Source organism: Bison bison, unplaced genomic scaffold (genome assembly GCF_000754665.1).
Source record: "Bison bison bison isolate TAMUID 2011002044 unplaced genomic scaffold, Bison_UMD1.0 scf7180017864514, whole genome shotgun sequence".
NCBI lineage: Eukaryota > Metazoa > Chordata > Mammalia > Artiodactyla > Bovidae > Bison > Bison bison.
The window spans coordinates 1,669,521-1,687,628 of NW_011495067.1; positions in this window are offsets into that span (position 1 = coordinate 1,669,521).

The following is an 18,108-nucleotide window of genomic DNA, read 5'->3' on the forward strand; positions in this document are numbered from 1 at the left end:
TGGTTGGTTCAAGTTTACTTTGCTTTAGGGCAACAGGGACCATTTTTGTGCAAGACAGTCTTTCCACGGACCGTGGGTGGGGTTGGTTTTGGGATGAGTCAAGTGCATTTATTTACTGTGCAGTTTATGTCTAATCTAATGCCACCACTGATCCAGCAGGAGATACCAGTCGGCCACTCACAGCTTGGAGACCCCTGCTTTAGGGGAGTACAGAAGGCTTCATGAGCAAATTATCTAACTAGTACTGATCAGATGGTTACTGATTGACTGGTTTACCTTTCCATTTCTGGAAGAACCAAAACTATTTTTGTAAGTCTCAGTTTGATGATGTGGAGCTTAGTGATTCCATCTGGGGGGCTGTCCTCTTGTTTTCAACCATATGCATGGCTCGTTTGTTTAGCTCAGTTGTCTGGGGAGATGGCAGAGCATGAACCTTCAGGGGCTGGAATGCCTGCCTGATTGCGAAGGGAAGCCACATCACCAAATGATATAGAGGAGTGTCTATCAATCTGTCCAGACTTTTAAAATATTAACTTGGTAGGAGTTGTAAGGTTTACAGAAACTTCAAGTCTCTTACTGCTATGAAATTAAGTATAAACAGCCTAAGATAGCCTGGAAGAATTCTCCTAAGATAAAGAAATGCTATTAAAAAGTTAGGTGTCATTGAAGAGAAGTGTTACAAATTTCTGCTCAGGGTTTTTGGAGGAGGAATGAGTCATTTGTGCTGGGGTAATCAGGATAAATTAATGCCAGCTGAAATTTAGAAGAGGTGAAACAGGTTGAGAAAGCAAGGAAAACGTGCACTGTCTTTTCAATTAATTTTTGTTAGCACCTGCACTGAGCCTTAGTGTTCTTGATACACCCTTGGGGGCCAGGCCAAGCCTTCAGGAAAAGAAAACGTATGATACAGTACATGAAAAGACTGGTCTCTCTGCTTATTGCCCTCTATAGCTATCTCTGGTTCTTCTGTCGAAAAGAACTGAACTTTGTTGTGCATGCTCAGCTGCTTCGGTCATGTCCAGCTCTTTGCAGCCCCATGGACGGTAGCCCACCAGGCTCCTCTGTCCATGGAATTCTCCAGTCAAGAATACTAGAGTGGGTTGCCATTTCCTCCTCCAGGGAAACTTCATGACCCAGGAATCAAACCCACATCTCCCTATGTAATATTACGATAAGTCAAGACAGTTATACATTATTTTTATTTAACTTTAGAATGCATTACACAGTTTTCTTTGGTCAAAAGCTTATTTTTCTAAATGGAACTTACTTGTAACTAGCAATACTGTGGGAGAGTTCTCAAGTTCTGGATTTTAAAACATTGTTGTTTAGTTGATCAGTTGTGTCTGACTCTTTTACAACCCCATGGACTGTAGCCCACCAGGCTCCTCTGTCTATAGAATTTCCCAGGCAAGAATACTGGAGTGGTTTGCCATTTTCTTCCTCCAGGGGAATCTTTCAAACCCAGGGATCAAACCCTCATTCCTGCATTGACAGGCGGATTCTCTACCACTGAGTAACCAGGGAAGCCCCTTTTAAAACATGGGGTGACAACCTATCGGCATGATTAATTCATATAATCTTCCCTTGGCACACTTTTCATCTGTAAGATGGAGAAAAAAGAGTGTTATTCTTTATCTTAGAAAGTTTGGGGAATAAGTTAGGAGATGTGAGAGAATGGTAAAGTACTACAAGAATTCGGTTGTTTAATTGGCATTTGCCAAGCAATTGATGTCAGCGAGGAGGCAGCCCAGAAATACACAAAGCAGCAAAATGAAATTTCGCCATTCAGAATTTTCTATAGGACTAATAAAAAGTTGGCTGGATACCTAGAAGGCATTCTGTAAAGTAAGCACTTTGATTTTCTCGACTGTCTTAAATGAGAATTAAAAAGAATGTTTTCCATTCTCTAAAATTTGGTTTAAATTCTTAAAAAGATGGTCCATGGCAGGGTTGTGAGATTTCTGGAATGTCTTAAAAACAGCATCCTCCAGCCTTCCCAAATGGAAACTTAAACGATGTTACCAATAGAGCCTTCCTGTGTTGGATGAGGAGGGGGCACAGGTGGCTATAGGCTCCCTCTTTTGCTCTAAACTTCATGGCTTTCAATTTATCAGTCTCCAAAGGATGAAGAGTTGAGTCTCTTCTGATAGCATTTGAAGCTGTGGTTCCACAGAGGATTTAACGCTGTACTTGCAGGGAGTCTGGGTATTTCAAATCTGAGGCTTAAAAAACTAAGCCATCCCCTCCGGCTTTTGCACTGATGCTGTGAAATCCATTTGAGAAACATGCTCGTGTTTTGCTACTCGTTCAAAGCTGTAAGCGTGACTTGGCATTGAAATAATAATTTCTTTTTTCAAAAGCTCCCTGCTGAACTATTACCTGGGTTATCTACATACAGGTTGTTTATTTGATTGGCATATGCTCTTGTCAGATTTGCAGACAGTAAGTAATGATGGTGGCTAATGTTACAACATTGTGGTACTGCATTTCTCATTTCTGTCCAATTTTACACTCATCCTGGGACACTTGATGGTTCTACCTGATTGAATATTCTAGATGTAATTAGAGTCATTATATAGAAATGTGTTTTATTATTCTCTAAATGAGAAAACAAAGAATTCTTCCTTTCTGAAATATTTTTTCTGGTTCACGCCCTTGAACCCATTTGTCAAATCATAGATTCAAATCCAAAACTTTTATTTTTTTTTAACTTTTTAACCTTTAAAAATCATCTTGGTGAAGTACAGGACCAAGATTGTGTAGTAGAAGATGGCCCGATTAAATGATTTCAAGGTAAGTTATATGAATGTGCTACAATAAAGTTACAATAAGGATATAGTAGACGACTTTACGTGGTGGAATCTACTTTTATGACAGTTGTTTACCGTGTTGTGATGTCTTCATGAATGTGATTCTTTAATAAAGGAGGACACGGCAGAGCAGACTTCGTGGTATCTTCCTGTCAGTTTAGACATCACCTGGCACCACTAACTGTTGTCACAATTGGTTTTAATGAAGAAGTTTAACAATAAAAACAAAATCATAAAAAAAATCAGTGATTCACAGGATTATGCTCACTATTTAAAATAATGCTCATCCAATGATTTAAGGGGAAAAATATTCTAATATGAACAAATGTATCCAAATAGTCTGTTCTTTCCCAATGGTTCATATAAACTTTGAAAAGGAAGGGTTATTATACATGTGACTTAGTGTTCATTTTTTAGAAACACATATGTGGTCAACAATCTTCCAGTTATCAGTAATCTAGCCCTTATTAAAGATAAGGCATTAATATTTTGGTACACATCTGTTAGGTGAAAAATCTTGACAGTACATGCACTGGTGTGTAACCTGCCTTTTAAAGATATCTTTAGCCGCTTTGCATGTCACTAATATTCTTTACACCATTTTAGTCTTTTTTATTGTGAAATATAATGCAAATATAGAAAAGGACATAAAGCAAAAAGATACAAAGAATTTTGCATAAAATGAACACCCATGTAATCACCACCCATGTCAACAAACAGAATATTTAGAGCACCCTAGAAAACCCTTAACCATTCATACAACATACTTTTTTACTGGAGGTATGACAATCATTCATGTCTGAACAGAAATTTACTGCTTTTGACTGTCTTTTACATAGTATAGATTTGACCAAGGAGTTTGTTCAGGGTTTTTCTACATGCAAAAACCTTGATCAAACTTCTTGGCCAACCTAACAGGTGAGAGTGAAAGTCACTCAGTTGTGTCCGACTCTTCGTGACCCCATGGACTATACAGTCCATGGAATTCTCCAGGCTGGAATACTGGAGTCTCTAGCTGTTGCCTTCTCCAGGGGGTCTTCCCAACCCAGGGATCGAACCCAGGTCTCCCGCATTGCAGGCAGATTCTTTACCAGCTGAGCCACCAGGGAAGCCCAAGAATACTGGAGTGGGTAGCCTATCCCTTTCCCAGTAGATCTTCCTCACCCAGGAATCAAACTGGGGTCTCCTGCATTGCAGGTGGATTCTTTACCAACTGAGATATCAGGGAAGCTCAACCTAATAGGTATTTGTATATAAGTCATTTTTCAGAATTAGCCTGTCAGGTAGTACACTGAATTTATATGATAGACTGTAGCAATTAAAATAGTATCATGCTAGCTCATGGGTGAAGGTCAATACCAGGAATTCAGGGCCCTTACATGGCTCAGGTGGGTGGGCAGCATCTATTATTAATGGGTTTCTGAAGAGTCAGGACAGATTTAGAGTTTAGGCAGCTCTCCAAATTCAGGGCAGATTCAGAGAGTCAGGTGGCTAGAGGAAATGAGCTCTCATTCTGAGGAAGGGGCTTTTCTACCCACCTACCATCTTTATCATTTTCTCATCTCTTTCCACACCATCTTAGGGAGCTGTAAACTGGATAATTTTAATTACATCCCAAGGCCCTGATGGTATTCAGTAGTTTAGGTGCCCTAATTACCAGGCAGCCTTAAGAGTAAACATTTAGGTCACACATCTTTAAACTGTTTGAATTTCACAGGTTTAGGATTATGATGACTGTGATTTTGAAATTTTGTATTGGCTTTAAGTGCTCAGTATCAAATAACAGAAAACTCAGTGAAGGTTTAAAGCAAAAGGAATTTACTTTGTTGCACAAAACAAGAAGTAGAAAGGTGCTGGCCTTGGCTCAGTAGCTGGAAGATGGTAAAGCATCTGCTTATAATGCTGGAGACCTGGATTCGATTCCTGGGTGGGAAAGATCCTCTGGAAAAGGTAATGGCACCCCACTCCAGTACTCTTGCCTGGTAAAAAATCATGGGCAGAGGAGCCTGGCGAGCTACACTCCATGGGGTCGCAGAGTCGGACACAACTGAGCAACTTCACTTTCACTTTATTTGTCTTATAGTCACAAGAGAGCTACTGTTGCTCCAGATATTGCATCTGCATTCAAACAATGAGGTGGAAGAAGGATCTGGTATTAGCCACACTGTCTTTGTCTTTGTATCAGGAAGGCAAAAGCATTCTCAGATGCACCCAGCAGAAAACCACTTCATTCTCATTGGTCAGAATGGTGTCACTTGGCCTTTCCAGTAAAAACCTTCATTCTATACTCACAACATTTTCTTTTTCTTTCCTTCATTTTAAGGAAGAGTCTGGATGTCACTTCTGTGTCAGTGTAATACATAATAGGAAGAACACGTACAGGAAGAGGTCAGATACTGAGGGGACCCTGAGAACTCAAGAATTTTTTAAGTTTCTAGCGTCTTTTTGAAAGATTTTTGGACTTCAGCAGAGTATAAACTTGGAGTCTGAGCCACTGTTATTTAGATCTCAGGGATCAAAAGAACCTGATTCAAAATCAGAATGATGAGTATGGTGCTCAGGTGGAAAGGAACAGGGCCATTCTCCCTCTGCAATAGAAAGATGATTATTCTTTAGAATAAGAGATTAAAGGAAAACTGGGGACTTTGTACCTGATAATCTTGATCTTCTCTGGGAGTCATAAAAATCACCTGCCAAGATTATAGTGAGTTTGAAATGGTGACTAGAAACTGGTGAGGGATTTTAGAAGATTCATTATTTCAAGTATTCATAAAGGTGGGTAGTAATTGAACAGAACAGATGGTGGAGCAGGAAGGCAGATCCCCATTTGACATCAAGTTGCCTGATGTTGCCAAATCCTAAATAATCACTGTCTTTGCTTTTCTTCAGTATCATTTTAAGTGGCCTGGCTTATAATGTAAAAAGTGATAATCATCCTGTACTCCGTTGATGGGAAATGGGTTGGTTTTGCTGATAATGGCAACATCCAGACTGAATGTTGTGTGTGTGTGTGTGTGTATGTGTGTTTAATGAAGAGTCAATAGACTGGGTGAATAGAGAGCTGGAGAGCGAGGCGGCTGTGATAAATGGCAACAGCCCTCTTCACATATGAGGACTGCTGCATCCTAGGCTTCAGAGTCTGTCCTCAGATTGAGGAGGAGGAATCTTGCCCTGTGGGCTGGACTTTGCCTTAGAAACCGCAGGAGCCGTTTTGCTTTTCTTCATCCCTTACCTCCTCTCTCTCTGTCCCTTCCTTCTCCACCTTCTTCCTGCCCTCCCTTCTTTCCTTAGTTCCTTCCCTCCGTCTTCTCTCCTGGTCCTCTCATCTCCTTCTTCCCTTTCTTTTCAAAAGTAGTTTGTTGGTTGCTCATTACGTGTCAGGGATGTTTTTATGTGGTATAGATACAGCGGTGACCAAATCAGAGAAGTTCCTACCCTGATGGAACTGATCTAAACCTCTGACATAGGTAGTATATTAGGGAGTAGTGGGAGCCCGGGAGGAAGGTGAGGCGGCGGGAGGAGGCTGCTTGCCGCGGATGCTTCTGGTGCCGGTGATGAGAGATGGCGAGATTCTAGCTGGGTTTTAAAGGAAAGGCCTGTAGACTCGCTGATGGCTAGGACGTGGGGTGTAAGAGGCCCAGGTGCCGGAGACAACTCGGGAAGTGAGCAGACACAACCCAGGACGAGACGTGGGACAAAGAGTAAATTTTCGGCTTTGGGAATGGAGTGACCTTGGCGACGATTTCAGTAGTGTCCTGCTCTGACAGGTTTCTGCGTATTAGGAGGGCAGAGTCTGTGTTTCTTGCAGTGGCCTCAGCGGGGCTCACAGGAGCGCTCACCAGGCTTGAGGGAGGCGCTTCCGCCGGCGAGTCATCACAGGACTCCCTGCTGACTGTAGCGCCTTATCTCAAAGAGGGGAGTCCGCTCGGAAAGGCAGGAGAGGCTCTCTCCTGTTTTGACTCCTTCTCCTGTTGAGGCTGGTAGTGAGCCCTTGGCCTTTCCAGTCTGGGTTCTGTGTGATAAGTCAGGATGACACTGAGCGGACTCACCGTGACGTCTGGAGCCGAAGCTCCCCGCAGGGACGGGCTTGCCACCCTGCCCTGCGTGCGCTCTGTGTTCCTGACCCAGGGGGAGCTGGCCGGTTCTGGGTCTCGCGGGCTGAAGACCATCCGCTTGGTGGTGAAGGGCTGTCCTCTGCCTCGACCTTGGTTTTTTTCTGAAAGTGCTCATCAGACTTCGGTTTGTCTCTCCTGGATTCTGTCTTGCAGTTTACTCAGAACCCTGGCTCAGGAAAGGCGTCCTGGGGGTGAAGTTCCCTGGGGACATACAGCAGCGTTGGTCACATCGCCTTCCATTTTTCACAGCGATTTACAGACGTAGTCCCACGCAAGTTAGCTCATCCGTGGCTCCCATTGTGCAGGTGGAGGGATGGGAGTTTTTAGCAGGTCATTGACATAACCAAACTCATTGTTACCAAGAGTAGCAGTGAGATGCTATATTTAGGTCTCCTCACTACTAAATATAATGTTTTCCCCCTTATGTCCATGATGACTTTGGACATATATTAAGGGTGAGTTTTCTTTGAGTCCTTGGGGGTAATGTGCACATTCATCAAAGTCTGAGCAGCAGCATGGGGAACCTCTGTAAAAAGCGTGAAAATAGAAAACTCTCCTCTATATATTTTATTAGTCAAAACCCTGTACATTCGTTCATCCATCTCTCATTTGAAGTATGTCAAATTTTTCATTTGAGCCTGAAATGTATCCAAATATATTTTCTTTGAGAGTTGCCTTTCATAGTTTTTTTTTTTTTTTTTTAAGTGCTGAATTTTGGTATAAATTTTGTTATGTTTTTTGATCGGGTGGTATTTGTGACTCTATTGGGAAATGAATAATAACATCCCCAAACTGTCGAAGAATTTCTATAATAGCTGCTTTCTCCTGAGTACCTCTGAATGCCATCTTCTTGGCAGAATGCAATATCTATTAATTATTGCAAAATCTTAAAAGTCTCCAGCTTCAAAATGGAAACTATGTTGCACTTATTTTTATGGGAAAGAAAATCTATCGTGGTGTGTGCCCAGGAGAGTCATGACGGCAGATAAAGCAAGATGTGAATGGCGCTGGGCAGGTTCCAGGTGGCAGTAACTCTTATCTGCAGCCAAGACCATCAGCAAAAATAGGACAAACGTGGGAATCGGCCACCGAGGCCATGCGTTTACTTCTAAGAGCAACTGTGCCATCTTGTTTCCAAGACCTGAGCCACCCAAACACATTTTTCTGCATTACATAACGCTGTCATTTAAACACTGTCATTCCAACGTGAAGACCAGCTGTGCACATCAGGGCCCAGCTGCTGGGCTGAGGTACCGATGAGCCATCTGGCGCTTGGTTCTGGGTGCTTAAATTCCAGCCGGGCATTTCACTCCATATCCAGCTGTGATAAAGTCAATTGAAGGCTGCATATTATTCCTCAGAAATCACTCCTTGGGGACATTCCTCAGAAATAAATTTCCACCAGAGGTGTCATTGATTGGTTCTGTACTTTCAATGACAGCATTTGCCAAAATAAAACCAAACAGAGAATTGTTCGGTCATTTTGCTGTCTTTGTGTGAAACAAAGCAGTTAAAGAGAATGAAGCTTTTTGGTCCTTTTGCAGATTATTTGTGTACATGGGCAACCTGCAGTGTAGCTGCCTGGCTTCCTTCATCTCTCTGAGAGGAACAGTCAGGTGCTCCATAAAGGCTCAAACAGCAAAGGCGATAATTAGCCTGCTTTCCAGAATCATTCTGTCCACAGGTATGTGAGACGGCAGACTCGCCTCTCCCTTCATACCAAATGTTTTCAAGGGAAGGATCTGAAAATGCTGCCTTAAGTTTTTATACGTGTGACTAATCGTGGTGTCCTCGGGAAGAAAAAGACCTTGAAAAATTAGACTTAACATTTCAGCAGTTTCCGTCATTTCTATTGCATAACTGAAACCATGGACCTCAGATTCGGACTTGAACCCACCATCTTTTCACTGAGATCACACACCTGGTCTCAGGACTTAGTGAGGCTCAAGCACTTGATGTCTCACTGCAGAAAAAATTCAGTGAGAGACAAAGTGATAGGTAAGAAGAGGATTTTTATTTAGAAACACACTTTACAGACAGAGTGTGGACCATCTGAGGAGGCAAGAGTGACCCCAGAGTATGAGGTCATCAGTTTTTATAGGGATAGATCATTTCCTAGGCTAACATGTGGAGGAATAGTCCAGCTATTTTGGGGAAGGGGTGGGGATTTCCCGGAATTGGGCCACAGCCCACTTTTTGGCCTTGGAACTGTCCTGGCAACCATGGGTGTGTCATTTAGTGTGCTGATGTGTTAGGAGAGAAGGCTGAAGCTCAAGTTCTAGTGGCAGTCAACTTGGATCTGTTTGGTCCTCAGGCTGTGTTATTCTTTCAAAGGTTGTGCCCTGCACCCTTCCTTCCTGTTTCATAAGGATATGGAACTATGGATTTAATCTTTATTATGTTTTAACATCTTCAAAGGAGCCGACTATTCTTATAACTTATTACAATGTTTCACTTAGTGATGCTGTATAGACAATTTTATCTTAAGCAAACAGCCCTAGGATATATTAATTACTGAGAATAGAGTTATGCTATATATTAGTGTATGTTAGCTGTCAAATACACTGACTGAGATTGAAATAAAATAGTTTTCTTTTTCCTTAAAATTAATTTACTTTGTTCTGTGATTTCTGATTGAAAAAGCTAACCATTTATCCCTAGATGGAACCTTCTTTTGAGAGCTTCAATTGCTAATTTAAACACACAAAAAGTGAATATATGTGCAGAGAAAGTATTCAGTAAAGACACTTTTCTTTATTATCTTTTCAGAGTGTTTAGAGAGAACACTCTTCTATGGGGATTATATGAGTAACCAAAATACAGATAAGCACAGTAATGCAGCTTCCAATGCGTGTGTATCAGGGTTCCTCAGAGAAGCAGAGTCAATAGCATCTACATAAATAGGTAGATATAAGAGGAGATTTATTAGAGGAATTGTCTCATGAGGCTGTGGGGGCTGAGGAGTCCCACAGTCTCTTGTCTGAAAGCTGGAGAATGAGACAAGCCAGTGGTGTGATTCAGTCTAAATATGAAGGTGTGAAAGCCAGGAGCTCTGAGGTCAGAGGCGGGAGAAGTTGGGCATCCCAGATGAAGAAGAGAATTTGCCCTTCCCCCGCCTTTGTGTTCCACCTGGGCCTTCAAGGGATGGGACAGTACCACCCGCATAGGTGAGGGTCTGCTGAATCAAATGCTGGTCTCTTCCAGACACACCCGCACAGAAGGCCCAGAAGTAATGTTTTACCAGCAGCATCTGGACATCCCTGAGGCCAGTCAAGGTGACACAGAGAATTCACCACCACAGAGTACATTCAAGTTGGGTGGTTTGTTTTCCTTTCGATTCTAAATGCAGAAATTCTTAAGGAACACTTTCACTTTTATTACTATGGGTTTAAGTTCGGGGCTTGTTTCTCAGCTTCTGAGAGGTCTAAAATAAACCAGTGAGTGTATTGTGACAATTTATAGTCTCTTTGCGTATGTTTGAAAGAGAATTTAAACGGAAAAGATTTTTAGAGTTGATACCAGGGTTATAGATGCACTGTAATTTCTCCAAAATATATATTTTAGAACCCCACTAATACTTTGAGTACAAAATAGAGAAGTCCATCCCTTACACTTTATAGGTGCCCATATCCTACACCCGAATCCCAGGACTGACTGGAGCCTATAGTCACAGTTGGAGTAACTCCACAGAGCACGAAGGGGCAGGCCTTGAGGTCATAGAAATCATGAGACAAAACTAAGAGACAGCAAGGAAAAACAAAAGACGTTAACAAAGTTTTTAAATTTATGAAGATTTGAAACATGCACTGCGCCTCTTATTTTCAGATTTAAACTTTGGACTCTTGTTAAATTTTAGACTAATTCACTTTTTGTTCTTTTCGTTTTGAATACCTTAAAAGTTTTATTACATGCTTTTGTACCTCAAAGTGTAGACAAGCAAAAAACTGAAAAATACTTCTATTTGGTGTTAGAGGTTCCATTATTTGACTTAGAAAATTGATTTTATTGAAGTCACCAGACTGCCCGTCCGTGGTAGAAAGCATCCTTTCTTCACAACAAGAAGATGACAGATGGGTGGGAAGAGTATAAGGGAAACTCACTTTCAGTAACTTTGGCTCTTTACCTTATGTGAATTATTTCTTTTGAAAATGAGAGATGGGTAGGCATCTCCTAATCAGTGAATTTTAAAAATACTTGCAATAATAACGGGTATTTATATAATCCCTGTGTTATATTGTGAAACATAGGAATTGGTAAAATTACCCAAGTAAATCTGATATTTCTATGAAGGGACAGGTTGTAAAGTCAGACCTTCTACCAAAGAAGGGATTAGTGGTGTTTTCAGTTTGTCCTGTGTGTGCATGCTAAGTCGCTCAGTTGTGTCCGACTCTTTGCTACCCTATAGACTGTGTAGCCTACCCGTTTCCTCTGTCCAAGGAATTCTCCAGGCAAGAATACTGGAGTGGGTTGTCATGGCCTCCTCCAGGGGATCTTCCCAACCGAGGGATTGAACCCAAGTCTCTTACATCTCCTGCATTTGCAGGTGGATTCTTTACCACTAGTGCCACTGGGAATGGTTTCCAATTAGGAAATGACTAGGAGCTGTGACAACAATGGTGCCCAAATATATCGATATGTCACATTATGTACACAAAAATGACCATGATGATCAGCAGCTACCATTTGCTGTACACTTCCTATTAGCCCAGCACTGTTATAAATACTTCATGTGCTAATTTATTGAATCTTCTCAACACTATTATTATCCAAACACTGTATAGGTAAGTTCTGAGTTTAACCAGAGACGTTAAGTAACTTGGCCAAATCCTTGAAGCTTGTAAAAGGTAAAGCCAGAATCCAAATTCATAATATGTGACTACAGAAACCACAGCCTTTTATGGTAAATGATACTGCCTCCAAAGTATTACCTTGTGTTAGGGCATTTTATATAATAATACCTGATTGTGATCATGTAAACAACCAGCACATAACACATACATGTGTGCACTCTTTTACTCTCGAACAACCAACCAAAGAAATGTTTGTTTAGAATATGTTAAATATGCTAAAATAATTAATTCTCTAGTTGCTTTCAAATCAAAGCCTGTCACATTTTGCAAATAATTTGAGGAGAGCAATTTGGAAGAAAAAGATAACAGAATCACTTAGCTACAAACATGGGCAATGGAGTTCAGAGTACAGAAGTAGCTATGATTGGAGGAAGGTTACCTAAATGAAACTCAAATACATTAAAAACAATTCCTGAACAAAGAAGGACAGTCTCCACATCTTTATATACCCTGAAGACAGGATAGAAGAAAATGGATTTTGCTCACAGAAAGACAGGCTTGGATTAGACTTGAATAAACCTTTGCAAGATGATTTGAAAAAAAACTGAAGTCATAGGGACTAACCTGGTTCTGCTCATGATGACTCAGGCACATATGTTTCTGGATTACTAAAATTCCTTTTATCTCTATGAATCAATCTGTTGAACTTGACCAAGTTCAGTTCGGTTCAGTCCTCAGTCATGTCTGACTCTTTGTGACCCCATGAACTGCAGCACGCCAGGCTTCCCTGTCTGTCACCAACTCCCAGAGCTGACTCAAACTCATGTCCATCAAGATGGTGATGCCATCAAACCATCTCATCTTCTGTCGTCCCCATCTCCTCCTGCCTTCAATCATTCCCAGCAACAGGGCTTTTCCGAGTCAGTTCTTCGCATCAGGTGGCCTAAATATTGGCGTTTCAGCTTCAGCATCAGTCCTTCCAATGAATATTCAGAACTGATTTCCTTTAGGACGGACTGGTTGGACTCCTTGCAGTCCAAGGGACTCTAAAGAGTCTTCTCCAACAGCACAGTTCAAAAGCATCAGTTCTTTGGCGCTCAGCTTTCTTTATAGTCCAACTCTCACATCAATGCATGACTGCTGAAAAAAACCATAGCTTTGACTAGACAGACTTTTGTTGGCAAAGTAATGTCTCTGCTTTTTAATATGCTGTCTAGGTTTGTCATAGCTTTTCTTCCAAGGAGCAAGCTTCTTTTAATTTCATGGCTACAGTCACCATCTGCAGTGATTTTAGAGCCCCCCCAAAATAAAGTCTCTTACTGTTTCTATTGTTTCCTCATCTATTTGACATGAAATGATGGGACCAGATCCATGAACTTAGTTTTCTGAATGTTGTGTTTTAAGCCAACTTTTTCACTGTCCTCTTTCACTTTCATCAAGAGGCTCTTTAGTTCTTCTTCACTTTCTGCCATAAGGGTGGTGTCATCTGCATATCTGAGGTTATTGATATTTTTCCAGCAATCTTGATTCCAGCTTGTGCTTCCTCCAGCCTGCCGTTTTCCATGATGTACTTTGCATATAAGTTAAATAAGCAAGGTGACAATGTACAGCCTTGACGTACTCCTTTTCCTATTTGGAACCAGTCTGTTGTTCCATGTCCAGTTGTAACTGTTGCTTCTTGACCTGTATACAGGTTTCTTAAGAGGCAGATCAGGTGGTCTGTTATTCCCATCTCTTTCAGAATTTTCCACAGTTTGTTGTGATCCACACAGTCAAAGGTTTGGCATAGTCAATAAAGCAGAAGTAGATGTTTTTCTGGAACTCTCATGTTTTTTTGATGATCCAACAGATGTTGGCAATTTTATCTCTGGTTCCTCTGCCTTTTCTAAATTCAGCTTGACCATCTACAACTTCACGATACACATACTATTAAAGGCTGGCTTGGAGAAATTTGAGCATTGCTTTCCTAGCATGTGAGATGAGTGCAATTGTGCGGTAGTTTGAGCATTCTTTGGCATTGCCTTTCTTTGGGATTGGAATGAAAACTGACCTTTTTCAGTCCTGTGGCCACTGCTGAGTTTTCCAAATTTGCTGGCATATTGAGTGCAGCACTTTCACATCGTCATCTTTTTAGGATTTGAAATAGCTCAACTGGAATTCATCACCTCCACTAGCTTTGTTTCTAGTGATGCTTTCTAAGGCCCACTTGACTTCACATTCCAGGATGTCTGGCTCTAGGTGAGTGATCACACCATCGTGGTTATCTGGGTCATGAAAAGTTTTTTTGTATAGTTCTTCTGTATATACTTGCCACCTCTTCTTAATATCTTCTGCTTCTGTTAGGTCCATATCATTTCTGTCCTTAATTGTGCCCATCTATGCATGAATTGTTCCCTTGGTATCTCTAATTTTCTCGAAGAAATCTCTAGCCTTTCCCATTCTGTTGTTTTCCTCTATTTCTTTGCATTGATCACTTAGGAAGCCTTTCTTATCTCTCCTTGCTATTCTTTAGAACTCTGCATTCAAATGGGTATATTTTTCCTTTTCTCCTTTGCCTTTTGCTTCTCCTCTTCTCTCAGCTATTTGTAAGGCCTCCTCAGACAACCATTTTGCCTTTTGCAGTTCTTCTTCTTGGGGATGGTCTTGATCACTGCCTCCTGTACAATGTCATGAACCTCAGTCTGTAGTTCTTCAGGCACTCTATCAGATCTAATCCCTTGAATCTACTTGTCACTTCCACTGTATAATCATAAGGGATTTGATTTTGGTCATAATGGTCTAGTGATTTTCTCTACTTTCTTCAAATTAAGTCTGAATTTAGCAGTAAGGAGTTCATGATCTGAGCCACAGTCAGCTCCCAGTCTTGTTTTTACTGACCATATAGAGCTTCTCCATCTTTGGCTGCAGAGAATATAATCAGTCTGATTTCAGTATTGATTATCTGGTGATATCCATGTGTAGAGTCTTCTCTTGTGTTGTTGGAAGAGGGTGTTTGCTATGACCAGTGTGTTCTCTTGGCAAAAGTCTGTTAGCGTTTGACCTGCTTCGTTTTGTACTTCAAGGCCAAATTTTCTTGTTACTCCAGGTATTTCTTGACTTCCTACTTTTGCATTCCAGTCCCCTATAATGAAAAGGATATATTTTTTGGGTGTTAGTTCTAGAAGGTTTTATAGGTCTTCATAGAGCTGTTCAACTTCAGCCTCTTCAGCATTATTGGTCAGGGCATAGACTTGGATTGTTGTAATATTGAATGGTTTGCCTTGGAAACGAACAGAGACAATTCTGTCATTTTTGAGATTGCATCCAAGTACCACATTTGGACTCTTTTTTTGACTGTGATGGCTATTCCATTTCTTCTAAGGGATTCTTGCCCACAGTAGTAGATATAGTGGTCATCTGAGTTAAATTCACCCATTCCAGTGCATTTTAGTTCACTGATTCCTAAAATGTCGAGGTTCACTCTTGTCGTCTCCTGTTTGACCACTTCCAATTTGCCTTGATTCATGGACCTAACATTTCAGGTTCCTGTGCAGTATTGTTCTTTACAGCATCGGACTTTATTTCCATTACCGGTCACATCCACAACTGGGTGTTGTTTTTGCTTTGACTCTGTCTCTTCATTCTTTCTGGAGTTATTTCTCCACTGATCTCCAGTAGCATATTGCGCACCTACTGACCTGGGGAGTTCATCTTTCAGTGTCCTATCTTTTTGCCTTTTTACACTGTTCATGGGGTTCTCAAGGCAAGAATGCTGAAGTGATTTGCCATTCCCTTTCCCAGTGGACCACATTTTGTCAGAACTCTCTACCATGACCCATCTGTCTTGGGTGGCCCTATCCAAGGGCCATGGCTTGGCTCAGAGTTTCATTGAGTTAGACAAGGCTGTCATCCATATGATCATTTTGTGGTTTTTCATTCTGATGGCCCTCTGATGAATAAGGATAAGAACCTTCCTGATGGGAGTGACTGACTGAGGGGGAAACTGGGAGGTTGACCAAGGGTAGGCAATGGCACCCCACTCCAGTACTCTTGCCTGGAAAATCCCATGGGCAGAGGAGCCTGGAAGGCTGCAATCCATGGGGTCACTGAAGGTTGGACACGACTGAGCAAATTCACTTTCACTTTTCACTTTCATGCATTGGAGAAGGAAATGGCAACCCACTCCAGTGTTCTTGCCTGGAGAATCCCAGGGACGGGGGAGCCTGGTGGGCTGCCGTCTATGGGGCTGCACAGAGTTGGACACGACTGAAGTGACTTAGCAGTAGCAGTAGCAGCAGTGCCATATTTCTTTACCACCTCCCAAACTTGATTATAAGGGTTGTGATTATTGTTGTTCAGTTGCTAAGTTGTGTCTGACTCTTTCTGACTGCATAGACTGTAGTGTGCCAGGCTCCCCTGTCCTTCACTGTCTCCCAGAGTTTGCTCAAACTCATGTGCATTGAGGTGGTGATGCCGTCCAACCATCTCATCCTCTGCCACCATCTTCTCCATTTGCTTTTAATCTTTCCCAGTATCAAGACACAGCCTTGTTGGGGCAAAGGGGCTTTTGTAACTCAGTGAAGCTATGAGACATACTATTCACGGCCACTCACAACGGTTGGGTGATAGTGAAGAATTCTGACAAAATATGGTCCACTGGAGGAGGAAATGGCAACCCACTCCAGTATTCTTGCCTTGAGAGCCCCATGAACAGTATGAACATGACTGTGATATGTATAAATAGAAACTAAAGTTTACTGCATAGTTATTGGGAAAATGTAAGAATAACAGTATTATTAACAAACTATAAGAATTCCAAAGAATAGCAAGGAGAGATAAGAAAGCCTTCCTCAGCAATCAATGCAAAGAAATAGAGGAAAACAATAGAATGGGAAAGACTAGAGATCTTTTCTAGAAAATCAGAGATACCAAAGGAACATTTCATGCAAAGATGGGCTCGATAAAGGACAGAATGGTATGGACTTAACAGAAGCGGAAGATATTAAGAAGAGGTGGCAAGAATACACAGAAGAACTGTACAAAAAAGATCTTCACGAGAAAAGATAATCACAATGGTGTGATCACTGACCTAGAGCCAGACATCCTGGAATGTGAAGTCAAGTGGGCCTTAGAAAGCATCACTACGAACAAAGGTAGTGGAGGTGATGGAATTCCAGCTGAGCTATTTCAAATCCTGAAAGATGATGCTGTGAAAGTGCTGTACTCAATATGCCAGCAAATTCGGAAAACTCAGCAGTGGCCACAGGCCTGGAAAAGGTCAGTTTTCATTCCAATCCCAAAGAAAGGCAATGCCAAAGAATGCTCAAACCACTGCACAATTGCATTCATCTCACATGCTAGGAAAGTAATGCTCAAAATTCTCCAAGCCAGGCTTCAGCAATACATGAACTGTGAACTTTCAGATGTTCAAGCTGAATTTAGAAAAGGCAGAGGAACCAGAAATCAAATTGCCAAATTCCGCTGGATCATGGAAAAAGGAAGAGAGTTCCAGAAAAACATCTATTTCTGCTTTATTGACTATGCCAAAGTTTTTGACTGTGTGGATCACAATAAACTGGAAAATTCTGAAAGAAATGGGAATACCAGACCACCTGACCTGCCTCTTGAGAAACCTGTATGCAGGTCAGGAAGCAGCAGTTAGAACTGGACGTGGAACAACAGAGTAGTTCCAAATAGGAAAAGGAGTACGTCAAGATTGTATATTGTCACTCTGCTTATTTAACGTATATGCAGAGTACATCATGAGAAACGCTGGACTGGAAGAAGCACAAGCTAGAATCAAGATTGCCAGAAGAAATATCAATAACCTCAGATATGGAGATGATACCACCCTTATGGCAGAAAGTGAAGAGGAACTAAAAAGCCTCTTGATGAAGGTGAAAGAGGAGAGTGAAAAAGTTGGCTTAAAGCTCAATATTCAGAAAACGAACATCATGGCATCCGGTCCCATCACTTCATGGGAAATAGATAGGGAAAGAGTGGAAACAGTGTCAGACTTTATATTTTTGGGTTCCAAAATCACTGCAGATGGTGATTGCAGCCATGAAATTAAAAGACGCTTACTCCTTGGAAGGAAAGTTATGACCAAACTAGATACCATATTAAAAAGCAGAGACATTACTTTGCCAACAAAGGTCTGTCTAGTCAAGGCTATAGTTTTTCCAGTGGTCATGTATGGATGTGAGAGTTGGACTGTGAAGAAAGCTGAGCATGGAAGAATTGATGCTTTTGAAGTGCGGTGTTGGAGAAGACTCTTGAGAGTCCTTTGGACTGCAAGGAGATCCAACCAGTCCATTCTAGAAGACATCAGTCCTGGGTGTTCATTGGAAGGACTGATGCTGAGGCTGAAACTCCAATACTTTGGCAGTATTGGCCACCTCATGCGAAGAGTTG